Genomic DNA, 24,631 nt, shown 5'->3' with positions numbered 1-24,631 from the left:
AGCACTCTCGGCAACGGCCATATCATGCTGAAAACACCGGTTCTCGTCCGATCACCGAAGTTAAGCAGCGTCGAGCGCAGTCAGTACTTGGGAACACTGCGTGCCGTTGGCTTTTTCCTTTTTGTTTCCTCTTTTAAATTCCACCAGATATGAAAAAAGCAAACATATCTTCTTTTTGCTATTGTTTTATAAAGATGAAGGTGAATTAAATTCAAATTATTAACTAGCACTCTCGGCAACGGCCATATCACACTGAATACACCGGTTCTCGTCCGATCACCGAAGTTAAGCAGCATTGAGTGCAGTCAGTACTTGGGAGGGAGACCACTTAGGAACACTGCGTGTCGTTGGCTTTTTCACTTTTTTTTCCTCTTTTAAAATCCAATAGATATCAAAAAAGCAAGCATATTTTCATTTTGTTATTGTTTTAAAAAGATGAAGGTTAATTTGTGACACTTAATTTAAATTCGAATTATTAACTAGCACTCTCGGCAACGGCCATATCATGCTGAATACACCGGTTCTCGTCCGATCACCGAAGTTAAGCAGCGTCGAGCGCAGTCAGTACTTGGGAACAATGCGTGCCGTTGGCTTTCTCCTTTTTGTTTCCTCTTTTAAATTCCACCAGATATGAAAAAAGCAAACATATCTTCTTTTTGTTATTGTTTTATAAAGATGAAGGTGAATTAAATTCAAATTTTTAACTAGAACTCTCGGCAACGAACATATCACGATTAATACACCGGTTCTCGTCAAATCACCGATGTTAAGCAGCGTCGAGCGCAGTCAGTACTTGGGAGGGAGACCACTTAGGAACACTGCGTGCCGTTGGCTTTTTCACTTTTTTTTCCTCTTTTAAAATTCAATAGATATGAAAAAAGCAAACATATTTTAATTTTGTTATTGTTTTATAAAGATGAACGTTAATTAAATTCGAATTATTAACTAGCACTCTCGGCAACGGCCATATCACGCTGAATACACCGGTTCTCGTCCGATCACCGAAGTTAAGCAGCGTCGAGCGCAGTCAGTACTTGGGAACACTGCGTGCCGTTGGCTTTTTCCTTTTTGTTTCCTCTTTTAAATTCCACTACATATGAAAAAAGCAAACATATCTTCTTTTTGTTATTGTTTTATAAAGATGAACGTTAATTAAATTCGAATTATTAACTAGCACTCTCGGCAACGGCCATATCACGCTGAATACACCGGTTCTCGTCCGATCACCGAAGTTAAGCAGCGTCGAGCGCAGTCAGTACTTGGGAACACTGCGTGCCGTTGGCTTTTTCCTTTATGTTTCCTCTTTTAAATTCCACCAGATATGAAAAAAGCAAACATATCTTCATTTTGTTATTGTTTTATAAAGATGAACGTTAATTAAATTCGAATTATTAACTAGCACTCTCGGCAACGGCCATATCACGCTGAATACACCGGTTCTCGTCCGATCACCGAAGTTAAGCAGCGTCGAGCGCAGTCAGTACTTGGGAACACTGCGTGCCGTTGGCTTTTTCCTTTTTGTTTCCTCTTTTAAATTCCACTAGATATGAAAAAAGCAAACATATCTTCTTTTTGTTATTGTTTTATAAAGATGAACGTTAATTAAATTCGAATTATTAACTAGCACTCTCGGCAACGGCCATATCACGCTGAATACACCGGTTCTCGTCCGATCACCGAAGTTAAGCAGCGTCGAGCGCAGTCAGTACTTGGGAACACTGCGTGCCGTTGGCTTTTTCCTTTATGTTTCCTCTTTTAAATTCCACCAGATATGAAAAAAGCAAACATATCTTCATTTTGTTATTGTTTTATAAAGATGAACGTTAATTAAATTCGAATTATTAACTAGCACTCTCGGCAACGGCCATATCACGCTGAATACACCGGTTCTCGTCCGATCACCGAAGTTAAGCAGCGTCGAGCGCAGTCAGTACTTGGGAACACTGCGTGCCGTTGGCTTTTTCCTTTTTGTTTCCTCTTTTAAATTCCACTAGATATGAAAAAAGCAAACATATCTTCTTTTTGTTATTGTTTTATAAAGATGAAGGTGAATTAAATTCGAATTATTAACTAGCACTCTCGGCAACGGCCATATCATGCTGAAAACACCGGTTCTCGTCCGATCACCGAAGTTAAGCAGCGTCGAGCGCAGTCAGTACTTGGGAACACTGCGTGCCGTTGGCTTTTTCCTTTTTGTTACCTCTTTTAAATTCCACCAGATATGAAAAAAGCAAACATATCTTCTTTTTGCTATTGTTTTATAAAGATGAAGGTGAATTAAATTCAAATTATTAACTAGCACTCTCGGCAACGGCCATATCACACTGAATACACCGGTTCTCGTCCGATCACCGAAGTTAAGCAGCATTGAGTGCAGTCAGTACTTGGGAGGGAGACCACTTAGTAACACTGCGTGTCGTTGGCTTTTTCACTTTTTTTTCCTCTTTTAAAATCCAATAGATATCAAAAAAGCAAGCATATTTTCATTTTGTTATTGTTTTAAAAAGATGAAGGTTAATTTGTGACACTTAATTTAAATTCGAATTATTAACTAGCACTCTCGGCAACGGCCATATCATGCTGAAAACACCGGTTCTCGTCCGATCACCGAAGTTAAGCAGCATCGAGCGCAGTCAGTACTTGGGAACACTGCGTGCCGTTAGCTTTTTCCTTTATGTTTCCTCTTTTAAATTCCACCAGATATGAAAAAAGCAAACATATCTTCATTTTGTTATTGTTTTATAAAGATGAAGGTTAATTAAATTCAAATTATTAACTAGCACTCTCGGAAACGGCCATATCACGCTGAATACACCGGTTCTCGTCCGATCACCGAAGTTAAGCAGCGTCGAGCGCAGTCAGTACTTGGGAACAATGCGTGCCGTTGGCTTTCTCCTTTTTGTTTCCTCTTTTAAATTCCACCAGATATGAAAAAAGCAAACATATCTTCTTTTTGTTATTGTTTGATAAAGATGAAGGTGAATTAAATTCAAATTTTTAACTAGAACTCTCGGCAACGACCATATCACGATTAATACACCGGTTCTCGTCAAATCACCGATGTTAAGCAGCGTCGAGCGCAGTCAGAACTTGGGAGGGAGACCACTTAGGAACACTGCGTGCCGTTGGCTTTTTCACTTTTTTTTCCTCTTTTAAAATCCAATAGATATGAAAAAAGCAAACATATTTTAATTTTTTTATTGTTTTAAAAAGATGAAGGTTAATTTGTCTCACTTAATTTAAATTCGAATTAATAACTAGCACTCTCGGCAACGGCCATATCATGCTGAAAACACCGGTTCTCGTCCGATCACCGAAGTTAAGCAGCGTCGAGCGCAGTCAGTACTTGGGAACACTGCGTGCCGTTAGCTTTTTCCTTTATGTTTCCTCTTTTAAATTCCACCAGATATGAAAAAAGCAAACATATCTTCATTTTGTTATTGTTTTATAAAGATGAAGGTTAATTAAATTCAAATTATTAACTAGCACTCTCGGCAACGGCCATATCACGCTGAATACACCGGTTCTCGTCCGATCACCGAAGTTAAGCAGCGTCGAGCGCAGTCAGTACTTGGGAACACTGCGTGCCGTTGGCTTTTTCCTTTTTGTTTCCTCTTTTAATTTCCACCAGATATGAAAAAAGCAAACATATCTTCTTTTTGTTATTGTTTTATAAAGATGAAGGTGAATTAAATTCAAATTATTAACTAGCACTCTCGGCAACGGCCATATTACGCTGAATACACCGGTTCTCGTCCGATCACCGAAGTTAAGCAGCGTCGAGCGCAGTCAGTACTTGGGAACACTGCGTGCCGTTGGCTTTTTCCTTTTTGTTTCCTCTTTTAAATTCCACCAGATATGAAAAAAGCAAACATATCTTCTTTTTGTTATTGTTTTATAAAGATGAAGGTGAATTAAATTCAAATTATTAACTAGCACTCTCGGCAACGGCCATATCACGCTGAATACACCGGTTCTCGTCCGATCACCGAAGTTAAGCAGCGTTGAGTGCAGTCAGTACCTGGGAGGGAGACCACTTAGGAACACTGCGTGTCGTTGGCTTTTTCACTTTTTTTTCCTCTTTTAAAATCCAATAGATATGAAAAAAGCAAACATATTTTCATTTTGTTATTGTTTTAAAAAGATGAAGGTTAATTTGTCACACTTAATTTAAATTAGAATTATTAACTAGCACTCTCGGCAACGGCCATATCATGCTGAAAACACCGGTTCTCGTCCGATCACCGAAGTTAAGCAGCATCGAGCGCAGTCAGTACTTGTTAACACTGCGTGCCGTTAGCTTTTTCCTTTATGTTTCCTCTTTTAAATTCCACCAGATATGAAAAAAGCAAACATATCTTCATTTTGTTATTGTTTTATAAAGATGAAGGTTAATTAAATTCAAATTATTAACTAGCACTCTCGGCAACGGCCATATCACGCTGAATACACCGGTTCTCGTCCGATCACCGAAGTTAAGCAGCGTCGAGCGCAGTCAGTACTTGGGAACACTGCGTGCCGTTGGCTTTTTCCTTTTTGTTTCCTCTTTTAAATTCCACCAGATATGAAAAAAGCAAACATATCTTCTTTTTGCTATTGTTTTATAAAGATGAAGGTGAATTAAATTCAAATTATTAACTAGCACTCTTGGCAACGGCCATATCACACTGAATACACCGGTTCTCGTCCGATCACCGAAGTTAAGCAGCATTGAGTGCAGTCAGTACTTGGGAGGGAGACCACTTAGGAACACTGCGTGTCGTTGGCTTTTTCACTTTTTTTTCCTCTTTTAAAATCCAATAGATATCAAAAAAGCAAGCATATTTTCATTTTGTTATTGTTTTAAAAAGATGAAGGTTAATTTGTGACACTTAATTTAAATTCGAATTATTAACTAGCACTCTCGGCAACGGCCATATCATGCTGAAAACACCGGTTCTCGTCCGATCACCGAAGTTAAGCAGCATCGAGCGCAGTCAGTACTTGGGAACACTGCGTGCCGTTAGCTTTTTCCTTTATGTTTCCTCTTTTAAATTCCACCAGATATGAAAAAAGCAAACATATCTTCATTTTGTTATTGTTTTATAAAGATGAAGGTTAATTAAATTCAAATTATTAACTAGCACTCTCGGAAACGGCCATATCACGCTGAATACACCGGTTCTCGTCCGATCACCGAAGTTAAGCAGCGTCGAGCGCAGTCAGTACTTGGGAACAATGCGTGCCGTTGGCTTTCTCCTTTTTGTTTCCTCTTTTAAATTCCACCAGATATGAAAAAAGCAAACATATCTTCTTTTTGTTATTGTTTTATAAAGATGAAGGTGAATTAAATTCAAATTTTTAACTAGAACTCTCGGCAACGACCATATCACGATTAATACACCGGTTCTCGTCAAATCACCGATGTTAAGCAGCGTCGAGCGCAGTCAGTACTTGGGAGGGAGACCACTTAGGAACACTGCGTGCCGTTGGCTTTTTCACTTTTTTTTCCTCTTTTAAAATCCAATAGATATGAAAAAAGCAAACATATTTTAATTTTTTTATTGTTTTAAAAAGATGAAGGTTAATTTGTCTCACTTAATTTAAATTCGAATTAATAACTAGCACTCTCGGCAACGGCCATATCATGCTGAAAACACCGGTTCTCGTCCGATCACCGAAGTTAAGCAGCGTCGAGCGCAGTCAGTACTTGGGAACACTGCGTGCCGTTAGCTTTTTCCTTTATGTTTCCTCTTTTAAATTCCACCAGATATGAAAAAAGCAAACATATCTTCATTTTGTTATTGTTTTATAAAGATGAAGGTTAATTAAATTCAAATTATTAACTAGCACTCTCGGCAACGGCCATATCACGCTGAATACACCGGTTCTCGTCCGATCACCGAAGTTAAGCAGCGTCGAGCGCAGTCAGTACTTGGGAACACTGCGTGCCGTTGGCTTTTTCCTTTTTGTTTCCTCTTTTAATTTCCACCAGATATGAAAAAAGCAAACATATCTTCTTTTTGTTATTGTTTTATAAAGATGAAGGTGAATTAAATTCAAATTATTAACTAGCACTCTCGGCAACGGCCATATTACGCTGAATACACCGGTTCTCGTCCGATCACCGAAGTTAAGCAGCGTCGAGCGCAGTCAGTACTTGGGAACACTGCGTGCCGTTGGCTTTTTCCTTTTTGTTTCCTCTTTTAAATTCCACCAGATATGAAAAAAGCAAACATATCTTCTTTTTGTTATTGTTTTATAAAGATGAAGGTGAATTAAATTCAAATTATTAACTAGCACTCTCGGCAACGGCCATATCACGCTGAATACACCGGTTCTCGTCCGATCACCGAAGTTAAGCAGCGTTGAGTGCAGTCAGTACCTGGGAGGGAGACCACTTAGGAACACTGCGTGTCGTTGGCTTTTTCACTTTTTTTTCCTCTTTTAAAATCCAATAGATATGAAAAAAGCAAACATATTTTCATTTTGTTATTGTTTTAAAAAGATGAAGGTTAATTTGTCACACTTAATTTAAATTAGAATTATTAACTAGCACTCTCGGCAACGGCCATATCATGCTGAAAACACCGGTTCTCGTCCGATCACCGAAGTTAAGCAGCATCGAGCGCAGTCAGTACTTGTTAACACTGCGTGCCGTTAGCTTTTTCCTTTATGTTTCCTCTTTTAAATTCCACCAGATATGAAAAAAGCAAACATATCTTCATTTTGTTATTGTTTTATAAAGATGAAGGTTAATTAAATTCAAATTATTAACTAGCACTCTCGGCAACGGCCATATCACGCTGAATACACCGGTTCTCGTCCGATCACCGAAGTTAAGCAGCGTCGAGCGCAGTCAGTACTTGGGAACACTGCGTGCCGTTGGCTTTTTCCTTTTTGTTTCCTCTTTTAAATTCCACCAGATATGAAAAAAGCAAACATATCTTCTTTTTGTTATTGTTTTATAAAGATGAAGGTGAATTAAATTCAAATTATTAACTAGAACTCTCGGCAACGACCATATCACGCTTAATACACCGGTTCTCGTCAAATCACCGATGTTAAGCAGCGTCGAGCGCAGTCAGTACTTGGGAGGGAGACCACTTAGGAACACTGCGTGCCGTTGGCTTTTTCACTTTTTTTCCTCTTTTAAAATCCAATAGATATGAAAAAAGCAAACATACTTTCATTTTTTTATTGTTTTAAAAAGATGAAGGTTAATTTGTCTCACTTAATTTAAATTCGAATTATTAAGTAGCACTCTCGGCAACGGCCATATCATGCTGAAAACACCGGTTCTCGTCCGATCACCGAAGTTAAGCAGCGTCGAGCGCAGTCAGTACTTGGAAACACTGCGTGCCGTTGGCTTTTTCCTTTATGTTTCCTCTTTTAAATTCCACCAGATATGAAAAAAGCAAACATATCTTCATTTTGTTATTGTTTTATAAAGATGAACGTTAATTAAATTCGAATTATTAACTAGCACTCTCGGCAACGGCCATATCACGCTGAATACACCGGTTCTCGTCCGATCACCAAAGTTAAGCAGCGTCGAGCGCAGTCAGTACTTGGGAACACTGCGTGCCGTTGGCTTTTTCCTTTTTGTTTCCTCTTTTAAATTCCACCAGATATGAAAAAAGCAAACATATCTTCTTTTTGTTATTGTTTTATAAAGATGAAGGTGAATTAAATTCAAATTATTAACTAGAACTCTCGGCAACGACCATATCACGCTTAATACACCGGTTCTCGTCAAATCACCGATGTTAAGCAGCGTCGAGCGCAGTCAGTACTTGGGAGGGAGACCACTTAGGAACACTGCGTGCCGTTGGCTTTTTCACTTTTTTTCCTCTTTTAAAATCCAATAGATATGAAAAAAGCAAACATACTTTCATTTTTTTATTGTTTTAAAAAGATGAAGGTTAATTTGTCTCACTTAATTTAAATTCGAATTATTAAGTAGCACTCTCGGCAACGGCCATATCATGCTGAAAACACCGGTTCTCGTCCGATCACCGAAGTTAAGCAGCGTCGAGCGCAGTCAGTACTTGGAAACACTGCGTGCCGTTGGCTTTTTCCTTTATGTTTCCTCTTTTAAATTCCACCAGATATGAAAAAAGCAAACATATCTTCATTTTGTTATTGTTTTATAAAGATGAACGTTAATTAAATTCGAATTATTAACTAGCACTCTCGGCAACGGCCATATCACGCTGAATACACCGGTTCTCGTCCGATCACCAAAGTTAAGCAGCGTCGAGCGCAGTCAGTACTTGGGAACACTGCGTGCCGTTGGCTTTTTCCTTTTTGTTTCCTCTTTTAAATTCCACCAGATATGAAAAAAGCAAACATATCTTCTTTTTGTTATTGTTTTATAAAGATGAAGGTGAATTAAATTCAAATTATTAACTAGAACTCTCGGCAACGACCATATCACGCTTAATACACCGGTTCTCGTCAAATCACCGATGTTAAGCAGCGTCGAGCGCAGTCAGTACTTGGGAGGGAGACCACTTAGGAACACTGCGTGCCGTTGGCTTTTTCACTTTTTTTCCTCTTTTAAAATCCAATAGATATGAAAAAAGCAAACATACTTTCATTTTTTTATTGTTTTAAAAAGATGAAGGTTAATTTGTCTCACTTAATTTAAATTCGAATTATTAAGTAGCACTCTCGGCAACGGCCATATCATGCTGAAAACACCGGTTCTCGTCCGATCACCGAAGTTAAGCAGCGTCGAGCGCAGTCAGTACTTGGAAACACTGCGTGCCGTTGGCTTTTTCCTTTATGTTTCCTCTTTTAAATTCCACCAGATATGAAAAAAGCAAACATATCTTCATTTTGTTATTGTTTTATAAAGATGAACGTTAATTAAATTCGAATTATTAACTAGCACTCTCGGCAACGGCCATATCACGCTGAATACACCGGTTCTCGTCCGATCACCAAAGTTAAGCAGCGTCGAGCGCAGTCAGTACTTGGGAACACTGCGTGCCGTTGGCTTTTTCCTTTTTGTTTCCTCTTTTAAATTCCACCAGATATGAAAAAAGCAAACATATCTTCTTTTTGTTATTGTTTTATAAAGATGAAGGTGAATTAAATTCAAATTATTAACTAGCACTCTCGGCAACGGCCATATCACGCTGAATACACCGGTTCTCGTCCGATCACCGAAGTTAAGCAGCGTTGAGTGCAGTCAGTACCTGGGAGGGAGACCACTTAGGAACACTGCGTGTCGTTGGCTTTTTCACTTTTTTTTTCCTCTTTTAAAATCCAATAGATATGAAAAAAGCAAACATATTTTCATTTTTTTATTGTTTTAAAAAGATGACGGTTAATTTGTCTCACTTAATTTAAATTCGAATTATTAACTAGCACTCTCGGCAACGGCCATATCATGCTGAAAACACCGGTTCTCGTCCGATCACCGAAGTTAAGCAGCGTCGAGCGCAGTCAGTACTTGGGAACACTGCGTGCCGTTAGCTTTTTCCTTTATGTTTCCTCTTTTAAATTCCACCAGATATGAAATAAGCAAACATATCTTCATTTTGTTATTGTTTTATAAAGATGAAGGTTAATTAAATTCAAATTATTAACTAGCACTCTCGGCAACGGCCATATCATGCTTAATACACCGGTTCTCGTCAAATCACCGATGTTAAGCAGCGTCGAGCGCAGTCAGTACTTGGGAGGGAGACCACTTAGGAACACTGCGTGCCGTTGGCTTTTTCACTTTTTTTTCCTCTTTTAAAATCCAATAGATATGAAAAAAGCAAACATATTTTCATTTTTTTATTGTTTTAAAAAGATGACGGTTAATTTGTCTCACTTAATTTAAATTCGAATTATTAACTAGCACTCTCGGCAACGGCCATATCATGCTGAAAACACCGGTTCTCGTCCGATCACCGAAGTTAAGCAGCGTCGAGCGCAGTCAGTACTTGGGAACACTGCGTGCCGTTGGCTTTTTCTTTTATGTTTCCTCTTTTAAATTCCACCAGATATGAAAAAAGCAAACATATCTTCATTTTGTTATTGTTTTATAAAGATGAAGGTGAATTAAATTCAAATTATTAACTAGCACTCTCGGCAACGGCCATATCACGCTGAATACACCGGTTCTCGTCCGATCACCGAAGTTAAGCAGCGTTGAGTGCAGTCATTACTTGAGAGGGAGACCACTTAGGAACACTGCGTGTCGTTGGCTTTTTCACATTTTTTTCCTCTTTTAAAATCCAATAGATATGAAAAAAGCAAACATATTTTCATTTTGTTATTGTTTTAAAAAGATGAAGGTTAATTTTTCTCACTTCATTTAAATTCGAATTATAAACTAGCACTCTCGGCAACGGCCATATCATGCTGAAAACACCGGTTCTCGTCCGATCACCGAAGTTAAGCAGCGTCGAGCGCAGTCAGTACTTGGGAACACTGCGTGCCGTTGGCTTTTTCCTTTTTGTTTCCTCTTTTAAATTCCACCAGATATGAAAAAATCAAACATATCTTCTTTTTGTTATTGTTTTATAAAGATGAAGGTTAATTAAATTCAAATTATTAACTAGCACTCTCGGCAACAGCCATATCACGCTGAATACACCGGTTCACGTCCGATCACCGAAGTTATGCAGCGTCGAGCGCAGTCAGTACTTGGGAACACTGCGTGCCGTTGGCTTTTTCCTTTGTATTTCCTCTTTTAATTTTCACCAGATATGAAAAAAGCAAACATATCTTTTTTTTTTATTGTTTTATAAAGATGAGATGAATTAAATTCAAATTATTAACTAGCACTCTCGGCAACGGCCATATCATGCTGAAAACACCGGTTCTCGTCCGATCACCGAAGTTAAGCAGCGTCGAGCGCAGTCAGTACTTGGGAGGGAGACCACTTAGGAACACTGCGTGCCGTTGGCTTTTTCACTTTTTTTCCTCTTTTAAATTCCAATAGATATGAAAAAAGCAAACATATTTTCTTTTTGTTATTGTTTTAAAAAGATGAAGGTTAATTTGTCTCACTTAATTTAAATTCGAATTATTAACTAGCACTCTCGGCAACGGCCATATCACGGTGAAAACGACGGTTCTCGTCCGATCACCGAAGTTAAGCAGCGTCGAGCGCAGTCAGTACTTCGGAACACTGCGTGCCGTTGGCTTTTTCCTTTTTGTTTCCTCTTTTAAATTCCACCAGATATGAAAAAAGCAAACATATCTTCATTTTGTTATTGTTTTATAAAGATGAAGGTTAATTAAATTCAAATTATTAACTAGCACTCTCGGCAACGGCCATATCATGCTTAATACACCGGTTCTCGTCAAATCACCGATGTTAAGCAGCGTCGAGCGCAGTCAGCACTTGGGAGGGAGACCACTTAGGAACACTGCGTGCCGTTGGCTTTTTCACTTTTTTTTCCTCTTTTAAAATCCAATAGATATGAAAAAAGCAAACATATTTTCATTTTTTTTATTGTTTTAAAAAGATGAAGGTTAATTTGTCTCACTTAATTTAAATTCGAATTATTAACTAGCACTCTCGGCAACGGCCATATCATGCTGAAAACACCGGTTCTCGTCCGATCACCGAAGTTAAGCAGCGTCGAGTGCAGTCAGTACTTGGGAACACTGCGTGCCGTTGGCTTTTTCCTTTTTGTTTCCTCTTTTAAATTCCACCAGATATGAAAAAATCAAACATATCTTCATTTTGTTATTGTTTTATAAAGATGAAGGTTAATTAAATTCAAATTATTAACTAGCACTCTCGGCAACGGCCATATCATGCTTAATACACCGGTTCTCGTCAAATCACCGATGTTAAGCAGCGTCGAGCGCAGTCAGCACTTGGGAGGGAGACCACTTAGGAACACTGCGTGCCGTTGGCTTTTTCACTTTTTTTTCCTCTTTTAAAATCCAATAGATATGAAAAAAGCAAACATATTTTCATTTTTTTTATTGTTTTAAAAAGATGAAGGTTAATTTGTCTCACTTAATTTAAATTCGAATTATTAACTAGCACTCTCGGCAACGGCCATATCATGCTGAAAACACCGGTTCTCGTCCGATCACCGAAGTTAAGCAGCGTCGAGTGCAGTCAGTACTTGGGAACACTGCGTGCCGTTGGCTTTTTCCTTTTTGTTTCCTCTTTTAAATTCCACCAGATATGAAAAAATCAAACATATCTTCTTTTTGTTATTGTTTTATAAAGATGAAGGTTAATTAAATTCAAATTATTAACTAGCACTCTCGGCAACAGCCATATCACGCTGAATACACCGGTTCTCGTCCGATCACCGAAGTTATGCAGCGTCGAGCGCAGTCAGTACTTGGGAACACTGCGTGCCGTTGGCTTTTTCCTTTGTGTTTCCTCTTTTAATTTTCACCAGATATGAAAAAAGCAAACATATCTTTTTTTTATTGTTTTATAAAGATGAGATGAATTAAATTCAAATTATTAACTAGCACTCTCGGCAACGGCCATATCATGCTGAAAACACCGGTTCTCGTCCGATCACCGAAGTTAAGCAGCGTCGAGCGCAGTCAGTACTTGGGAGGGAGACCACTTAGGAACACTGCGTGCCGTTGGCTTTTTCACTTTTTTTCCTCTTTTAAATTCCAATAGATATGAAAAAAGCAAACATATTTTCTTTTTGTTATTGTTTTAAAAAGATGAAGGTTAATTTGTCTCACTTAATTTAAATTCGAATTATTAACTAGCACTCTCGGAAACGGCCATATCACGCTGAATACACCGGTTCTCGTCCGATCACCGACGTTAAGCAGCGTCGAGCGCAGTCAGTACTTGGGAGGGAGACCACTTAGGAACAATGCTTGCCGTTAGCTTTTTGACTTTTTTTTGTCTTTTAAATTCCAATAGATATGAAAAAAGCAAACTAATTTTCTTTTTGTTATTGTTTTAAAAAGATGAAGGTTAATTTGTCTCACTTAATTTAAATTCGAATTATTAACTAGCACTCTCGGCAACGGCCATATCACGCTGAAAACGACGGTTCTCGTCCGATCACCGAAGTTAAGCAGCGTCGAGCGCAGTCAGTACTTCGGAACACTGCGTGCCGTTGGCTTTTTCCTTTTTGTTTCCTCTTTTAAATTCCACCAGATATGAAAAAAGCAAACACATCTTCATTTTGTTATTGTTTTATAAAGATGAAGGTTAATTAAATTCAAATTATTAACTAGCACTCTCGGCAACGGCCATATCATGCTTAATACACCGGTTCTCGTCAAATCACCGATGTTAAGCAGCGTCGAGCGCAGTCAGCACTTGGGAGGGAGACCACTTAGGAACACTGCGTGCCGTTGGCTTTTTCACTTTTTTTTCCTCTTTTAAAATCCAATAGATATGAAAAAAGCAAACATATTTTCATTTTTTTTATTGTTTTAAAAAGATGAAGGTTAATTTGTCTCACTTAATTTAAATTCGAATTTTTAACTAGCACTCTCGGCAACGGCCATATCATGCTGAAAACACCGGTTCTCGTCCGATCACCGAAGTTAAGCAGCGTCGAGTGCAGTCAGTACTTGGGAACACTGCGTGCCGTTGGCTTTTTCCTTTTTGTTTCCTCTTTTAAATTCCACCAGATATGAAAAAATCAAACATATCTTCTTTTTGTTATTGTTTTATAAAGATGAAGGTTAATTAAATTCAAATTATTAACTAGCACTCTCGGCAACAGCCATATCACGCTGAATACACCGGTTCTCGTCCGATCACCGAAGTTATGCAGCGTCGAGCGCAGTCAGTACTTGGGAACACTGCGTGCCGTTGGCTTTTTCCTTTGTGTTTCCTCTTTTAATTTTCACCAGATATGAAAAAAGCAAACATATCTTTTTTTTTTATTGTTTTATAAAGATGAGATGAATTAAATTCAAATTATTAACTAGCACTCTCGGCAACGGCCATATCATGCTGAAAACACCGGTTCTCGTCCGATCACCGAAGTTAAGCAGCGTCGAGCGCAGTCAGTACTTGGGAGGGAGACCACTTAGGAACACTGCGTGCCGTTGGCTTTTTCACTTTTTTTCCTCTTTTAAATTCCAATAGATATGAAAAAAGCAAACATATTTTCTTTTTGTTATTGTTTTAAAAAGATGAAGGTTAATTTGTCTCACTTAATTTAATTTCGAATTATTAACTAGCATTCTCGGCAACGGCCATATCATGCTGAAAACACCGGTTCTCGTCCGATCACCGAAGTTAAGCAGCGTCGAGCGCAGTCAGTACGTGGGATCACTGCGTGCCGTTAGCTTTTTCCTTTTTGTTTCCTCTTTAAAATTCCACCATATATGAAAAAGCAAACATATCTTCTTTTTGTTATTGTTTTATAAAGATGAAGGTTAATTAAATTCAAATTATTAACTAGCACTCTCGGAAAGGGCCATATCACGCTGAATACACCGGTTCTCGTCCGATCACCGACGTTAAGCAGCGTCGAGCGCAGTCAGTACTTGGGAGGGAGACCACTTAGGAACAATGCTTGCCGTTAGCTTTTTGACTTTTTTTTGTCTTTTAAATTCCAATAGATATGAAAAAAGCAAACTAATTTTCTTTTTGTTATTGTTTTAAAAATATGAAGGTTAATTTGTCTCACTTAATTTAAATTCGAATTATTAACTAGCACTCTCGGCAACGGCCATATCACGCTGAAAACGACGGTTCTCGTCCGATCACCGAAGTTAAGCAGCGTCGAGCGCAGTCAGTACTTCGGAACACTGCGTGCCGTTGGCTTTTTCCTTTTTGTTTCCTCTTTTAATTTCCACCAGATATGAAAAAAGCAAACATATCTTCTTTTTGTTATTGTTTTATAAAGATGAGATAAATTAAATTCGAATTATTAACTAGCACTCTCGGCAACGGCCATATCATGCTGAAAACACCGGTTCTCGTCCGATCACCGAAGTTAAGCAGCGTTGAGCGCAGTCAGTACGTGGGATCACTGCGTGCCGTTAGCTTTTTCCTTTTTGTTTCCTCTTTTAAATTCCACCATATATGAAAAAAGCAAACATATCTTCTTTCTGTTATTGTTTTATATAGATGAAGGTTAATTAAATTCAAATTATTAACTATCACTCTCGGAAACGGCCATATCACGCTGAATACACCGGTTCTCGTCCGATCACCGACGTTAAGCAGCGTCGAGCGCAGTCAGTACTTGGGAACACTGCGTGCCGTTGGCTTTTTCCATTTTCTTTCCTCTTTTAATTTCCACCCGATATGAAAAAAGCAAACATATCTTCTTTTTGTTATTGTTTTATAAAGATGAAGGTGAATTAAATTCAAATTATTAACTAGCACTCTCGGCAACGGCCATATCACGCTGAATACACCGGTTCTCGTCCGATCACCGAAGTTATGCAGCGTTGAGTGCAGTCAGTACTTGGGAGGGAGACCACTTAGGAACACTGCGTGTCGTTGGCTTTTTCGCTTTTTTTTCCTCTTTTAAAATCCAATAGATATGAAAAAAGCAAACATATTTTCATTTTGTTATTGTTTTAAAAAGATGAAGGTTAATTTGTCTCACTTAATTTAAATTCGAATTAGTAACTAGCACTCTCGGCAACGGCCATATCATGCTGAAAACACCGGTTCTCGTCCGATCACCGAAGTTAAGCAGCGTCGAGCGCAGTCAGTACTTGGGAGGGAGACCACTTAGGAACACTGCGTGCCGTTGGCTTTTTCACTTTTTTTCCTCTTTTAAATTCCAATAGATATGAAAAAAGCAAACATATTTTCTTTTTGTTATTGTTTTAAAAAGATGAAGGTTAATTTGTCTCACTTAATTTAATTTCGAATTATTAACTAGCATTCTCGGCAACGGCCATATCATGCTGAAAACACCGGTTCTCGTCCGATCACCGAAGTTAAGCAGCGTCGAGCGCAGTCAGTACGTGGGATCACTGCGTGCCGTTAGCTTTTTCCTTTTTGTTTCCTCTTTAAAATTCCACCATATATGAAAAAGCAAACATATCTTCTTTTTGTTATTGTTTTATAAAGATGAAGGTTAATTAAATTCAAATTATTAACTAGCACTCTCGGAAACGGCCATATCACGCTGAATACACCGGTTCTCGTCCGATCACCGACGTTAAGCAGCGTCGAGCGCAGTCAGTACTTGGGAGGGAGACCACTTAGGAACAATGCTTGCCGTTAGCTTTTTGACTTTTTTTTGTCTTTTAAATTCCAATAGATATGAAAAAAGCAAACTAATTTTCTTTTTGTTATTGTTTTAAAAAGATGAAGGTTAATTTGTCTCACTTAATTTAAATTCGAATTATTAACTAGCACTCTCGGCAACGGCCATATCACGCTGAAAACGACGGTTCTCGTCCGATCACCGAAGTTAAGCAGCGTCGAGCGCAGTCAGTACTTCGGAACACTGCGTGCCGTTGGCTTTTTCCTTTTTGTTTCCTCTTTTAATTTCCACCAGATATGAAAAAAGCAAACATATCTTCTTTTTGTTATTGTTTTATAAAGATGAGATAAATTAAATTCGAATTATTAACTAGCACTCTCGGCAACGGCCATATCATGCTGAAAACACCGGTTCTCGTCCGATCACCGAAGTTAAGCAGCGTTGAGCGCAGTCAGTACGTGGGATCACTGCGTGCCGTTAGCTTTTTCCTTTTTGTTTCCTCTTTTAAATTCCACCATATATGAAAAAAGCAAACATATCTTCTTTCTGTTATTGTTTTATATAGATGAAGGTTAATTAAATTCAAATTATTAACTATCACTCTCGGAAACGGCCATATCACGCTGAATACACCGGTTCTCGTCCGATCACCGACGTTAAGCAGCGTCGAGCGCAGTCAGTACTTGGGAACACTGCGTGCCGTTGGCTTTTTCCATTTTCTTTCCTCTTTTAATTTCCACCCGATATGAAAAAAGCAAACATATCTTCTTTTTGTTATTGTTTTATAAAGATGAAGGTGAATTAAATTCAAATTATTAACTAGCACTCTCGGCAACGGCCATATCACGCTGAATACACCGGTTCTCGTCCGATCACCGAAGTTAAGCAGCGTTGAGTGCAGTCAGTACTTGGGAGGGAGACCACTTAGGAACACTGCGTGTCGTTGGCTTTTTCGCTTTTTTTTCCTCTTTTAAAATCCAATAGATATGAAAAAAGCAAACATATTTTCATTTTGTTATTGTTTTAAAAAGATGAAGGTTAATTTGTCTCACTTAATTTAAATTCGAATTAGTAACTAGCACTCTCGGCAACGGCCATATCATGCTGAAAACACCGGTTCTCGTCCGATCACCGAAGTTAAGCAGCGTCGAGCGCAGTCAGTACTTGGGAGGGAGACCACTTAGGAACACTGTGTGCCGTTGGCTTTGTCACTTTTTTTCCTCTTTTAAAATCCAATAGATATGAAAAAAGCAAACATATTTTCATTTTGTTGTTGCTTTAAAAAGGTGAAGGTTAATTTGTCTCACTTAATTTAAATTCGAATTATTAACTAGCACTCTCGGCAACGGCCATATCATGCTGAAAACACCGGTTCTCGTCCGATCACCGAAGTTAAGCAGCGTCGAGCGCAGTCAGTACGTGGGAACACTGCGTGCCGTTAGCTTTTTCCTTTTTGTTTCCTCTTTTAAATTCCACCGGATATGAAAAAAGCAAACATATCTTCTTTTTGTTATTGATTTATAAAGATGAAAGTTAATTAAATTCAAATTATTAACTAGCACTCTCGGCAACGGCCATATCACGCTGAATACACCGGTTCACGTCCGATCACCGAAGTTAAGCAGCGTCGAGCGCAGTCAGTACTTGGGAACACTGCGTGCCGTTAGCTTTTTCCTTTTTGTTTCCTATTTAAATTCCACCAGATATGAAAAAAGCAAAAATATCTTCTTTTTGTTATTGTTTTATAAAAATGAAGGTTAATTAAATTCAAATCATTAACTAGAACTCTCGGCAACGGCAATATCACGCTGAATACACCGGTTCACGTCCGATCACCGAAGTTAAGCAGCGTCGAGCGCAGTCAGTACTTGGGAACACTGCGTGCCGTTGGTTTTTCCTTTTTGTTTCCTCTTTTAATTTCCACCCGATATGAAAAAAGCAAACATATCTTCTTTTTGTTATTGTTTTATAAAGATGAAGGTGAATTAAATTCAAATTATTAACTACCACTCTCGGCAACGGCCATATCACGCTGAATACACCGGTTCTCGTCCGATCACCGAAGTTAAGCAGCGTCGAGCGCAGTCAGTACTTGGGAGGGAGAACACTTAGGAAAACTGCGTGCCGTTGGCTTTTTCACTTTTTTTTCCTCTTTTAAAATCCAATAGATATGAAAAAAGCAAACATATTTTCATTTTGTTATTGTTTTAAAAAGATGAAGGTCATTTTGTCTCACTTAATTTAAATTCGAATTATTAACTAGCACTCTCGGCAACGGCCATATAATGCTGAAAACACCGGTTCTCGTCCGATCACCGAAGTTAAGCAGCGTCGAGCGCAGTCAGTACTTGGGAACACTGGGTGCCGTTAGCTTTTTCCTTTTTGTTTCCTGTTTTAAATTCCACCAGATATGGAAAAAGCAAACATATCTTCTTTTTGTTATTGTTTTATAAAGATGAAGGTTAATTAAATTCAAATTATTAACTAGCACTCTCGGCAACGGCCATATCACGCTGAATACACCGGTTCTCGTCCGATCACCGAAGTTAAGCAGCGTCGAGCGCAGTCAGTACTTGGGAACACTGCGTGCCGTTGGCTTTTACTTTTTGTTTCCACTTTTAATTTCCACCAGATATGAAAAAAGCAAACATATCTTCTTTTAGTTATTGTTTTATAAAGATGAAGGTGAAATAAATTCAAATTATTAACTAGCACTCTCGGCAACGGCCATATCATGCTGAAAACACCGGTTCTCGTCCGATCACCGAAGTTAAGCAGCGTCGAGCGCAGTCAGTACTTGGGAACACTGCGTGCCGTTGGGTTTTTCCTTTTTGTTTCCTCTTTTAAATTTCACCGTATATGAAAAAAGCAAACATATCTTCTTTTTGTTATTGTTTTATAAAGATGAGATGAATTAAATTCAAATTATTAACTAGCACTCTCGGCAACGGCCATATCATGCTGAAAACACCGGTTCTCGTCCGATCATCGAAGTTAAGCAGCGTCGAGCGCAGTCAGTATGGGAGGGAGACCACTTAGGAACACTGCGTGCCGTTGGCTTTTTCACTTTTTTTTCCTCTTTTAAATTCCAATAGATATGAACAAAAAACAAACATATTTTCTTTTTGTTATTGTTTTAAAAAGATGAAGGTTAATTTGTCTCACTTAATTTAAATTCAAATTATTAACTAGCACTCTCGGCAACGGCCATATCATGCTGAAAACACCGGTTCTCGTCCGATCACCGAAGTTAAGCAGCGTCGAGCGCAGTCAGTACTTGGGAGGGTAACCACTTAGGAACACTGCGTGCTGTTGGCTTTGTCACTTTTTTTCCTCTTTTAAAATCCAATAGATATGAAAAAAGCAAACATATTTTCTTTTTGTTATTGTTTTAAAAAGATGAAGGTTAAATTGTCTCACTTAGTTTAAATTCGAATTATTAACTAGCACTCTCGGCAACGGCCATATCATGCTGAAAACACCGGTTCTCGTCCGATCACCGAAGTTAAGCAGCGTCGAGCGCAGTCAGTACTTCGGAACACTGCGTGCCGTTGGCTTTTTCCTTTTTGTTTCCTCTTTTAATTTCCACCAGATATGAAAAAAGCAAACATATCTTCTTTTTGTTATTGTTTTATAAAGATGAGATGAATTAAATTCGAATTATTAACTAGCACTCTCGGCAACGGCCATATCACGCAGAAAACGACGGTTCTCCTCCGATCACCGAAGTTAAGCAGCGTCGAGCGCAGTCAGTACTTGGGAGGGAGAACACTTAGGAACACTGCGTGCCGTTGGCTTTTTCACTTCTTTTTCCTCTTTTAAAATCCAATAGATATGAAAAAAGCAAACAAATTTTCATTTTGTTATTGTTTTAAAAAGATGAAGGTTAATTTGTCTCACTTAATTTAAATTCGAATTATTAACAAGCACTCTCGGCAACGGCCATATCATGCTGAAAACACCGGTTCACGTCCGATCACCGAAGTTAAGCAGCCTCGAGCGCAGTCAGTACGTGGGAACACTGCGTGCCGTTAGCTTTTTCCTTTTTGTTTCCTCTTTTAAATTCCACCAGATATGAAAAAAGCAAACATATCTTCTTTTTGTTATTGTTTTATAGAGATGAAGGTTAATTAAATTCAAATTATTAACTAGCACTCTCGGCAACGGCCATATCACGCTGAATACACCGGTTCTCGTCCGATCACCGAAGTTAAGCAGCGTCGAGCGCAGTCAGTACTTGGGAACACTGCGTGCCGTTAGCTTTTTCCTTTTTGTTTCCTGTTTTAAATTCCACCAGATATAAAAAAAGCAAACATATCTTTTTTTTGTTATTGTTTTATAAAAATGAAGGTTAATTAAATTCAAATTATTAACTAGCACTCTCGGCAACGGCCATATCACGCTGAATACACCGGTTCTCGTCCGATCACCGAAGTTAAGCAGCGTCGTGCGAAGTCAGTACTTGGGAGGGAGACCACTTAGGAACACTGCGTGCTGTTGGCTTTGTCACTTTTTTTCCTCTTTTAAAATCCAATAGATATGAAAAAAGCAAACATATTTTCATTTTGTTATTGCTTTAAAAAGATGAAGGTTAATTTGTCTCACTTAATTTAAATTCGAATTATTAACTAGCACTCTCGGCAACGGCCATATCATGCTGAAAACACCGGTTCTCGTCCGATCACCGAAGTTAAGCAGCCTCGAGCGCAGTCAGTACGTGGGAACACTGCGTGCCGTTAGCTTTTTCCTTTTTGTTTCCTCTTTTAAATTCCACCAGATATGAAAAAAGCAAACATATCTTCTTTTTGTTATTGTTTTATAGAGATGAAGGTTAATTAAATTCAAATTATTAACTAGCACTCTCGGCAACGGCCATATCACGCTGAATACACCGGTTCTCGTCCGATCACCGAAGTTAAGCAGCTTCGAGCGCAGTCAGTACTTGGGAACACTGCGTGCCGTTGGCTTTTTCCTTTGTGTTTCCTCTTTTAATTTCCACCAGATATGAAAAAAGCAAACATATCTTCTTTTTGAAATTGTTTTATAAATATGAGATGAATTAAATTCAAATTATTAACTAGCACTCTCGGCATCGGCCATATCATGCTGAAAACACCGGTTCACGTCCGATCACCGAAGTTAAGCAGCGTCGAGCGCAGTCAGTACTTGGGAGGGAGACCACTTAGGAACACTTCGTGCCGTTGGCTTTTTCACTTTTTTTTCCTCTTTTAAATTCCAATAGATATGAAAAAAGCAAACATATTTTCTTTTTGTTATTGTTTTAAAAAGATGAAGGTTAAATTGTCTCACTTAGTTTAAATTCGAATTATTAACTAGCACTCTCGGCAACGGCCATATCACGCTGAAAACGACGGTTCTCGTCCGATCACCGAAGTTAAGCAGCGTCGAGCGCAGTCAGTACTTCGGAACACTGCGTGCCGTTGGCTTTTTCCTTTTTGTTTCCTCTTTTAATTTCCACCAGATATGAAAAAAGCAAACATATCTTCTTTTTGTTATTGTTTTATAAAGATGAGATGAATTAAATTCGAATTATTAACTAGCACTCTCGGCAACGGCCATATCACGCAGAAAACGACGGTTCTCCTCCGATCACCGAAGTTAAGCAGCGTCGAGCGCAGTCAGTACTTGGGAGGGAGAACACTTAGGAACACTGCGTGCCGTTGGCTTTTTCACTTCTTTTTCCTCTTTTAAAATCCAATAGATATGAAAAAAGCAAACAAATTTTCATTTTGTTATTGTTTTAAAAAGATGAAGGTTAATTTGTCTCACTTAATTTAAATTCGAATTATTAACAAGCACTCTCGGCAACGGCCATATCATGCTGAAAACACCGGTTCTCGTCCGATCACCGAAGTTAAGCAGCCTCGAGCGCAGTCAGTACGTGGGAACACTGCGTGCCGTTAGCTTTTTCCTTTTTGTTTCCTCTTTTAAATTCCACCAGATATGAAAAAAGCAAACATATCTTCTTTTTGTTATTGTTTTATAGAGATGAAGGTTAATTAAATTCAAATTATTAACTAGCACTCTCGGCAACGGCCATATCACGCTGAATACACCGGTTCTCGTCCGATCACCGAAGTTAAGCAGCTTCGAGCGCAGTCAGTACTTGGGAACACTGCGTGCCGTTGGCTTTTTCCTTTGTGTTTCCTCTTTTAATTTCCACCAGATATGAAAAAAGCAAACATATCTTCTTTTTGAAATTGTTTTATAAATATGAGATGAATTAAATTCAAATTATTAACTAGCACTCTCGGCATCGGCCATATCATGCTGAAAACACCGGTTCACGTCCGATCACCGAAGTTAAGCAGCGTCGAGCGCAGTCAATACTTGGGAGGGAGACCACTTAGGAACACTTCGTGCCGTTGGCTTTTTCACTTTTTTTCCTCTTTTAAATTCCAATAGATATGAAAAAAGCAAACATATTTTCTTTTTGTTATTGTTTTAAAAAGATGAAGGTTAAATTGTCTCACTTAGTTTAAATTCGAATTATTAACTAGCACTCTCGGCAACGGCCATATCACGCTGAAAACGACGGTTCTCGTCCGATCACCGAAGTTAAGCAGCGTCGAGCGCAGTCAGTACTTCGGAACACTGCGTGCCGTTGGCTTTTTCCTTTTTGTTTCCTCTTTTAATTTCCACCAGATATGAAAAAAGCAAACATATCTTCTTTTTGTTATTGTTTTATAAAGATGAGATGAATTAAATTCGAATTATTAACTAGCACTCTCGGCAACGGCCATATCACGCAGAAAACGACGGTTCTCCTCCGATCACCGAAGTTAAGCAGCGTCGAGCGCAGTCAGTACTTGGGAGGGAGAACACTTAGGAACACTGCGTGCCGTTGGCTTTTTCACTTCTTTTTCCTCTTTTAAAATCCAATAGATATGAAAAAAGCAAACAAATTTTCATTTTGTTATTGTTTTAAAAAGATGAAGGTTAATTTGTCTCACTTAATTTAAATTCGAATTATTAACAAGCACTCTCGGCAACGGCCATATCATGCTGAAAACACCGGTTCACGTCCGATCACCGAAGTTAAGCAGCCTCGAGCGCAGTCAGTACGTGGGAACACTGCGTGCCGTTAGCTTTTTCCTTTTTGTTTCCTCTTTTAAATTCCAATAGATATGAAAAAAGCAAACGTATCTTCTTTTTTTATTGTTTTATAGAGATGAAGGTTAATTAAATTCAAATTATTAACTAGCACTCTCGGCAACGGCCATATCACGCTGAATACACCGGTTCACGTCCGATCACCGAAGTTAAGCAGCGTCGAGCGCAGTCAGTACTTGGGAACACTGCGTGCCGTTGGCTTTTTCCTTTGTGTTTCCTCTTTTAATTTCCACCAGATATGAAAAAAGCAAACATATCTTCATTTTGAAATTGTTTTATAAAGATGAGATGAATTAAATTCAAATTATTAACTAGCACTCTCGGCATCGGCCATATCATGCTGAAAACACCGGTTCTCGTCCGATCACCGAAGTTAAGCAGCGTCGAGCGCAGTCAGTACTTGGGAACACTGCGTGCCGTTGGCTTTTTCCTTTTTGTTTCCTCTTTTAATTTCCACCAGATATGAAAAAAGCAAACATATCTTCTTTTTGTTATTGTTTTATAAAGATGAAGGTGAATTAAATTCAAATTATTAACTACCACTCTCAGCAACGGCCATATCACGCTGAATACACCGGTTCTCGTCCGATCACCGAAATTAAGCAGCGTTGAGCGCAGTCAGTACTTGGGAGGGAGAACACTTAGGAACACTGCGTGCCGTTGGCTTTTTCACTTTTTTTTCCTCTTTTAAAATCCAATAGATATGAAGAAAGCAAACATATTTTCATTTTGTTATTGTTTTAAAAAGATGAAGGTTAATTTGTCTCACTTAATTTAAATTAGAATTATTAACTAGCACTCTCGGCAACGGCCATATCATGCTGAAAACACCGGTTCTCGTCCGATCACCGAAGTTAAGCAGCGTCGAGCGCAGTCAGTACTTGGGAACGCTGCGTGCCGTTGGCTTTTTCCTTTTTGTTTCCTGTTTTAAATTCCACCAGATATGAAAAAAGCAAACATATCTTCTTTTTGTTATTGTTTTATAAAAATGAAGGGTAATTAAATTCAAATTATTAACTAGCACTCTCGGCAACGGCCATATCACGCTGAATACACCGGTTCACGTCCGATCACCGAAGTTAAGCAGCGTCGAGCGCAGTCAGTACTTGGGAACACTGCGTGCCGTTGGCTTTTTCCTTTTTGTTTCCTCTTTTAATTTCCACCAGATATGAAAAAAGCAAACATATCTTCTTTTTGTTATTGTTTTATAAAGATGAAGGTGAATTTGTCTCACTTAATTTAAATTCGAATTATTAACTAGCATTCTCGGCAACGGCCATATCATGCTGAAAACACCGGTTCTCGTCCGATCACCGAAGTTAAGCAGCGTCGAGCGCAGTCAGTACTTGGGAACACTGCGTGCCGTTGGCTTTTTC

General features: G+C 38.7%; 7 non-coding genes and 88 pseudogenes across 7 annotated transcripts; all 95 read left to right on the top strand.

The window, feature by feature from the left end:
• Nucleotides 1-9: 9 nt before the first annotated feature.
• Nucleotides 10-112, top strand: LOC149698913 (5S ribosomal RNA; annotated as a pseudogene).
• Nucleotides 113-234: 122 nt separating this feature from the next.
• LOC149698912 (5S ribosomal RNA) lies at nt 235-353 on the top strand (annotated as a pseudogene).
• Nucleotides 354-490: 137 nt separating this feature from the next.
• LOC149698911 (5S ribosomal RNA) lies at nt 491-593 on the top strand (annotated as a pseudogene).
• A 122-nt stretch (nt 594-715) lies between these two features.
• Nucleotides 716-834, top strand: LOC149698910 (5S ribosomal RNA; annotated as a pseudogene).
• A 122-nt stretch (nt 835-956) lies between these two features.
• On the top strand, nt 957-1,059 carry LOC149698909 (5S ribosomal RNA; annotated as a pseudogene).
• Nucleotides 1,060-1,181: 122 nt separating this feature from the next.
• Nucleotides 1,182-1,284, top strand: LOC149698908 (5S ribosomal RNA; annotated as a pseudogene).
• Nucleotides 1,285-1,406: 122 nt separating this feature from the next.
• On the top strand, nt 1,407-1,509 carry LOC149698907 (5S ribosomal RNA; annotated as a pseudogene).
• A 122-nt stretch (nt 1,510-1,631) lies between these two features.
• LOC149698906 (5S ribosomal RNA) lies at nt 1,632-1,734 on the top strand (annotated as a pseudogene).
• A 122-nt stretch (nt 1,735-1,856) lies between these two features.
• LOC149698905 (5S ribosomal RNA) lies at nt 1,857-1,959 on the top strand (annotated as a pseudogene).
• A 122-nt stretch (nt 1,960-2,081) lies between these two features.
• On the top strand, nt 2,082-2,184 carry LOC149698904 (5S ribosomal RNA; annotated as a pseudogene).
• A 122-nt stretch (nt 2,185-2,306) lies between these two features.
• On the top strand, nt 2,307-2,425 carry LOC149698903 (5S ribosomal RNA; annotated as a pseudogene).
• A 137-nt stretch (nt 2,426-2,562) lies between these two features.
• LOC149698902 (5S ribosomal RNA) lies at nt 2,563-2,665 on the top strand (annotated as a pseudogene).
• A 122-nt stretch (nt 2,666-2,787) lies between these two features.
• Nucleotides 2,788-2,890, top strand: LOC149698901 (5S ribosomal RNA; annotated as a pseudogene).
• Nucleotides 2,891-3,012: 122 nt separating this feature from the next.
• On the top strand, nt 3,013-3,131 carry LOC149698900 (5S ribosomal RNA; annotated as a pseudogene).
• Nucleotides 3,132-3,268: 137 nt separating this feature from the next.
• Nucleotides 3,269-3,371, top strand: LOC149698899 (5S ribosomal RNA; annotated as a pseudogene).
• Nucleotides 3,372-3,493: 122 nt separating this feature from the next.
• LOC149698898 (5S ribosomal RNA) lies at nt 3,494-3,596 on the top strand (annotated as a pseudogene).
• Nucleotides 3,597-3,718: 122 nt separating this feature from the next.
• On the top strand, nt 3,719-3,821 carry LOC149698897 (5S ribosomal RNA; annotated as a pseudogene).
• A 122-nt stretch (nt 3,822-3,943) lies between these two features.
• On the top strand, nt 3,944-4,062 carry LOC149698896 (5S ribosomal RNA; annotated as a pseudogene).
• Nucleotides 4,063-4,199: 137 nt separating this feature from the next.
• LOC149698895 (5S ribosomal RNA) lies at nt 4,200-4,302 on the top strand (annotated as a pseudogene).
• A 122-nt stretch (nt 4,303-4,424) lies between these two features.
• On the top strand, nt 4,425-4,527 carry LOC149698894 (5S ribosomal RNA; annotated as a pseudogene).
• Nucleotides 4,528-4,649: 122 nt separating this feature from the next.
• Nucleotides 4,650-4,768, top strand: LOC149698893 (5S ribosomal RNA; annotated as a pseudogene).
• Nucleotides 4,769-4,905: 137 nt separating this feature from the next.
• On the top strand, nt 4,906-5,008 carry LOC149698892 (5S ribosomal RNA; annotated as a pseudogene).
• Nucleotides 5,009-5,130: 122 nt separating this feature from the next.
• Nucleotides 5,131-5,233, top strand: LOC149698891 (5S ribosomal RNA; annotated as a pseudogene).
• A 122-nt stretch (nt 5,234-5,355) lies between these two features.
• LOC149698890 (5S ribosomal RNA) lies at nt 5,356-5,474 on the top strand (annotated as a pseudogene).
• Nucleotides 5,475-5,611: 137 nt separating this feature from the next.
• Nucleotides 5,612-5,714, top strand: LOC149698889 (5S ribosomal RNA; annotated as a pseudogene).
• Nucleotides 5,715-5,836: 122 nt separating this feature from the next.
• Nucleotides 5,837-5,939, top strand: LOC149698888 (5S ribosomal RNA; annotated as a pseudogene).
• Nucleotides 5,940-6,061: 122 nt separating this feature from the next.
• LOC149698887 (5S ribosomal RNA) lies at nt 6,062-6,164 on the top strand (annotated as a pseudogene).
• Nucleotides 6,165-6,286: 122 nt separating this feature from the next.
• Nucleotides 6,287-6,405, top strand: LOC149698886 (5S ribosomal RNA; annotated as a pseudogene).
• Nucleotides 6,406-6,542: 137 nt separating this feature from the next.
• LOC149698885 (5S ribosomal RNA) lies at nt 6,543-6,645 on the top strand (annotated as a pseudogene).
• A 122-nt stretch (nt 6,646-6,767) lies between these two features.
• Nucleotides 6,768-6,870, top strand: LOC149698884 (5S ribosomal RNA; annotated as a pseudogene).
• A 122-nt stretch (nt 6,871-6,992) lies between these two features.
• Nucleotides 6,993-7,111, top strand: LOC149698883 (5S ribosomal RNA; annotated as a pseudogene).
• Nucleotides 7,112-7,247: 136 nt separating this feature from the next.
• Nucleotides 7,248-7,350, top strand: LOC149698882 (5S ribosomal RNA; annotated as a pseudogene).
• A 122-nt stretch (nt 7,351-7,472) lies between these two features.
• Nucleotides 7,473-7,575, top strand: LOC149698881 (5S ribosomal RNA; annotated as a pseudogene).
• A 122-nt stretch (nt 7,576-7,697) lies between these two features.
• LOC149698880 (5S ribosomal RNA) lies at nt 7,698-7,816 on the top strand (annotated as a pseudogene).
• A 136-nt stretch (nt 7,817-7,952) lies between these two features.
• On the top strand, nt 7,953-8,055 carry LOC149698879 (5S ribosomal RNA; annotated as a pseudogene).
• Nucleotides 8,056-8,177: 122 nt separating this feature from the next.
• Nucleotides 8,178-8,280, top strand: LOC149698878 (5S ribosomal RNA; annotated as a pseudogene).
• Nucleotides 8,281-8,402: 122 nt separating this feature from the next.
• LOC149698877 (5S ribosomal RNA) lies at nt 8,403-8,521 on the top strand (annotated as a pseudogene).
• Nucleotides 8,522-8,657: 136 nt separating this feature from the next.
• Nucleotides 8,658-8,760, top strand: LOC149698876 (5S ribosomal RNA; annotated as a pseudogene).
• A 122-nt stretch (nt 8,761-8,882) lies between these two features.
• Nucleotides 8,883-8,985, top strand: LOC149698875 (5S ribosomal RNA; annotated as a pseudogene).
• A 122-nt stretch (nt 8,986-9,107) lies between these two features.
• On the top strand, nt 9,108-9,226 carry LOC149698874 (5S ribosomal RNA; annotated as a pseudogene).
• Nucleotides 9,227-9,364: 138 nt separating this feature from the next.
• On the top strand, nt 9,365-9,467 carry LOC149698873 (5S ribosomal RNA; annotated as a pseudogene).
• A 122-nt stretch (nt 9,468-9,589) lies between these two features.
• Nucleotides 9,590-9,708, top strand: LOC149698872 (5S ribosomal RNA; annotated as a pseudogene).
• Nucleotides 9,709-9,845: 137 nt separating this feature from the next.
• On the top strand, nt 9,846-9,948 carry LOC149698871 (5S ribosomal RNA; annotated as a pseudogene).
• Nucleotides 9,949-10,070: 122 nt separating this feature from the next.
• On the top strand, nt 10,071-10,189 carry LOC149698870 (5S ribosomal RNA; annotated as a pseudogene).
• A 137-nt stretch (nt 10,190-10,326) lies between these two features.
• On the top strand, nt 10,327-10,429 carry LOC149698869 (5S ribosomal RNA; annotated as a pseudogene).
• Nucleotides 10,430-10,774: 345 nt separating this feature from the next.
• Nucleotides 10,775-10,893, top strand: LOC149698868 (5S ribosomal RNA). Its single transcript, XR_016382103.1, has one exon. It is a non-coding gene; the product is annotated as a 5S ribosomal RNA (ribosomal RNA).
• Nucleotides 10,894-11,029: 136 nt separating this feature from the next.
• LOC149698867 (5S ribosomal RNA) lies at nt 11,030-11,132 on the top strand (annotated as a pseudogene).
• A 122-nt stretch (nt 11,133-11,254) lies between these two features.
• LOC149698866 (5S ribosomal RNA) lies at nt 11,255-11,373 on the top strand (annotated as a pseudogene).
• Nucleotides 11,374-11,511: 138 nt separating this feature from the next.
• On the top strand, nt 11,512-11,614 carry LOC149698865 (5S ribosomal RNA; annotated as a pseudogene).
• A 122-nt stretch (nt 11,615-11,736) lies between these two features.
• LOC149698864 (5S ribosomal RNA) lies at nt 11,737-11,855 on the top strand (annotated as a pseudogene).
• Nucleotides 11,856-11,993: 138 nt separating this feature from the next.
• LOC149698863 (5S ribosomal RNA) lies at nt 11,994-12,096 on the top strand (annotated as a pseudogene).
• A 343-nt stretch (nt 12,097-12,439) lies between these two features.
• LOC149698862 (5S ribosomal RNA) lies at nt 12,440-12,558 on the top strand. The gene has a single exon (XR_016382102.1). It is a non-coding gene; the product is annotated as a 5S ribosomal RNA (ribosomal RNA).
• A 136-nt stretch (nt 12,559-12,694) lies between these two features.
• Nucleotides 12,695-12,813, top strand: LOC149698861 (5S ribosomal RNA; annotated as a pseudogene).
• A 136-nt stretch (nt 12,814-12,949) lies between these two features.
• On the top strand, nt 12,950-13,052 carry LOC149698860 (5S ribosomal RNA; annotated as a pseudogene).
• Nucleotides 13,053-13,174: 122 nt separating this feature from the next.
• Nucleotides 13,175-13,293, top strand: LOC149698859 (5S ribosomal RNA; annotated as a pseudogene).
• A 138-nt stretch (nt 13,294-13,431) lies between these two features.
• Nucleotides 13,432-13,534, top strand: LOC149698858 (5S ribosomal RNA; annotated as a pseudogene).
• A 345-nt stretch (nt 13,535-13,879) lies between these two features.
• On the top strand, nt 13,880-13,998 carry LOC149698857 (5S ribosomal RNA). Its single transcript, XR_016382101.1, has one exon. It is a non-coding gene; the product is annotated as a 5S ribosomal RNA (ribosomal RNA).
• A 360-nt stretch (nt 13,999-14,358) lies between these two features.
• Nucleotides 14,359-14,477, top strand: LOC149698856 (5S ribosomal RNA; annotated as a pseudogene).
• A 136-nt stretch (nt 14,478-14,613) lies between these two features.
• On the top strand, nt 14,614-14,716 carry LOC149698855 (5S ribosomal RNA; annotated as a pseudogene).
• A 346-nt stretch (nt 14,717-15,062) lies between these two features.
• Nucleotides 15,063-15,165, top strand: LOC149698854 (5S ribosomal RNA; annotated as a pseudogene).
• A 122-nt stretch (nt 15,166-15,287) lies between these two features.
• Nucleotides 15,288-15,406, top strand: LOC149698853 (5S ribosomal RNA; annotated as a pseudogene).
• A 137-nt stretch (nt 15,407-15,543) lies between these two features.
• LOC149698852 (5S ribosomal RNA) lies at nt 15,544-15,662 on the top strand. The gene has a single exon (XR_016382100.1). It is a non-coding gene; the product is annotated as a 5S ribosomal RNA (ribosomal RNA).
• Nucleotides 15,663-16,022: 360 nt separating this feature from the next.
• Nucleotides 16,023-16,141, top strand: LOC149698851 (5S ribosomal RNA; annotated as a pseudogene).
• A 136-nt stretch (nt 16,142-16,277) lies between these two features.
• LOC149698850 (5S ribosomal RNA) lies at nt 16,278-16,380 on the top strand (annotated as a pseudogene).
• A 346-nt stretch (nt 16,381-16,726) lies between these two features.
• Nucleotides 16,727-16,829, top strand: LOC149698849 (5S ribosomal RNA; annotated as a pseudogene).
• Nucleotides 16,830-16,951: 122 nt separating this feature from the next.
• LOC149698848 (5S ribosomal RNA) lies at nt 16,952-17,070 on the top strand (annotated as a pseudogene).
• Nucleotides 17,071-17,207: 137 nt separating this feature from the next.
• LOC149698847 (5S ribosomal RNA) lies at nt 17,208-17,326 on the top strand. Its single transcript, XR_016382206.1, has one exon. It is a non-coding gene; the product is annotated as a 5S ribosomal RNA (ribosomal RNA).
• A 136-nt stretch (nt 17,327-17,462) lies between these two features.
• On the top strand, nt 17,463-17,565 carry LOC149698846 (5S ribosomal RNA; annotated as a pseudogene).
• A 122-nt stretch (nt 17,566-17,687) lies between these two features.
• Nucleotides 17,688-17,790, top strand: LOC149698845 (5S ribosomal RNA; annotated as a pseudogene).
• A 121-nt stretch (nt 17,791-17,911) lies between these two features.
• Nucleotides 17,912-18,014, top strand: LOC149698844 (5S ribosomal RNA; annotated as a pseudogene).
• A 121-nt stretch (nt 18,015-18,135) lies between these two features.
• On the top strand, nt 18,136-18,254 carry LOC149698843 (5S ribosomal RNA; annotated as a pseudogene).
• Nucleotides 18,255-18,616: 362 nt separating this feature from the next.
• Nucleotides 18,617-18,719, top strand: LOC149698842 (5S ribosomal RNA; annotated as a pseudogene).
• A 121-nt stretch (nt 18,720-18,840) lies between these two features.
• Nucleotides 18,841-18,943, top strand: LOC149698841 (5S ribosomal RNA; annotated as a pseudogene).
• Nucleotides 18,944-19,064: 121 nt separating this feature from the next.
• On the top strand, nt 19,065-19,181 carry LOC149698840 (5S ribosomal RNA; annotated as a pseudogene).
• Nucleotides 19,182-19,320: 139 nt separating this feature from the next.
• On the top strand, nt 19,321-19,439 carry LOC149698839 (5S ribosomal RNA). Its single transcript, XR_016382192.1, has one exon. It is a non-coding gene; the product is annotated as a 5S ribosomal RNA (ribosomal RNA).
• A 136-nt stretch (nt 19,440-19,575) lies between these two features.
• On the top strand, nt 19,576-19,678 carry LOC149698838 (5S ribosomal RNA; annotated as a pseudogene).
• Nucleotides 19,679-19,799: 121 nt separating this feature from the next.
• On the top strand, nt 19,800-19,918 carry LOC149698837 (5S ribosomal RNA; annotated as a pseudogene).
• Nucleotides 19,919-20,280: 362 nt separating this feature from the next.
• LOC149698836 (5S ribosomal RNA) lies at nt 20,281-20,383 on the top strand (annotated as a pseudogene).
• A 122-nt stretch (nt 20,384-20,505) lies between these two features.
• Nucleotides 20,506-20,624, top strand: LOC149698835 (5S ribosomal RNA). The gene has a single exon (XR_016382237.1). It is a non-coding gene; the product is annotated as a 5S ribosomal RNA (ribosomal RNA).
• Nucleotides 20,625-20,760: 136 nt separating this feature from the next.
• Nucleotides 20,761-20,863, top strand: LOC149698834 (5S ribosomal RNA; annotated as a pseudogene).
• A 122-nt stretch (nt 20,864-20,985) lies between these two features.
• Nucleotides 20,986-21,088, top strand: LOC149698833 (5S ribosomal RNA; annotated as a pseudogene).
• A 121-nt stretch (nt 21,089-21,209) lies between these two features.
• On the top strand, nt 21,210-21,328 carry LOC149698832 (5S ribosomal RNA; annotated as a pseudogene).
• A 137-nt stretch (nt 21,329-21,465) lies between these two features.
• On the top strand, nt 21,466-21,568 carry LOC149698831 (5S ribosomal RNA; annotated as a pseudogene).
• A 121-nt stretch (nt 21,569-21,689) lies between these two features.
• On the top strand, nt 21,690-21,808 carry LOC149698830 (5S ribosomal RNA; annotated as a pseudogene).
• A 137-nt stretch (nt 21,809-21,945) lies between these two features.
• LOC149698829 (5S ribosomal RNA) lies at nt 21,946-22,048 on the top strand (annotated as a pseudogene).
• A 122-nt stretch (nt 22,049-22,170) lies between these two features.
• LOC149698828 (5S ribosomal RNA) lies at nt 22,171-22,273 on the top strand (annotated as a pseudogene).
• Nucleotides 22,274-22,394: 121 nt separating this feature from the next.
• On the top strand, nt 22,395-22,513 carry LOC149698827 (5S ribosomal RNA; annotated as a pseudogene).
• Nucleotides 22,514-22,649: 136 nt separating this feature from the next.
• LOC149698826 (5S ribosomal RNA) lies at nt 22,650-22,752 on the top strand (annotated as a pseudogene).
• A 121-nt stretch (nt 22,753-22,873) lies between these two features.
• On the top strand, nt 22,874-22,992 carry LOC149698825 (5S ribosomal RNA; annotated as a pseudogene).
• A 361-nt stretch (nt 22,993-23,353) lies between these two features.
• On the top strand, nt 23,354-23,456 carry LOC149698824 (5S ribosomal RNA; annotated as a pseudogene).
• A 121-nt stretch (nt 23,457-23,577) lies between these two features.
• LOC149698823 (5S ribosomal RNA) lies at nt 23,578-23,680 on the top strand (annotated as a pseudogene).
• A 122-nt stretch (nt 23,681-23,802) lies between these two features.
• Nucleotides 23,803-23,921, top strand: LOC149698822 (5S ribosomal RNA; annotated as a pseudogene).
• A 137-nt stretch (nt 23,922-24,058) lies between these two features.
• LOC149698821 (5S ribosomal RNA) lies at nt 24,059-24,161 on the top strand (annotated as a pseudogene).
• Nucleotides 24,162-24,283: 122 nt separating this feature from the next.
• On the top strand, nt 24,284-24,386 carry LOC149698820 (5S ribosomal RNA; annotated as a pseudogene).
• Nucleotides 24,387-24,523: 137 nt separating this feature from the next.
• LOC149698819 (5S ribosomal RNA) lies at nt 24,524-24,626 on the top strand (annotated as a pseudogene).
• Nucleotides 24,627-24,631: the final 5 nt, after the last annotated feature.

The sequence above is a fragment of the Phalangium opilio genome, unplaced genomic scaffold, assembly GCF_054372755.1.
Source record: "Phalangium opilio isolate 3A_F unplaced genomic scaffold, DU_Popi_V2 ptg000019l_1, whole genome shotgun sequence".
In the NCBI taxonomy this organism is placed as follows: domain Eukaryota; kingdom Metazoa; phylum Arthropoda; class Arachnida; order Opiliones; family Phalangiidae; genus Phalangium; species Phalangium opilio.
This window is presented reverse-complemented; position numbering and strand designations above follow the sequence as displayed.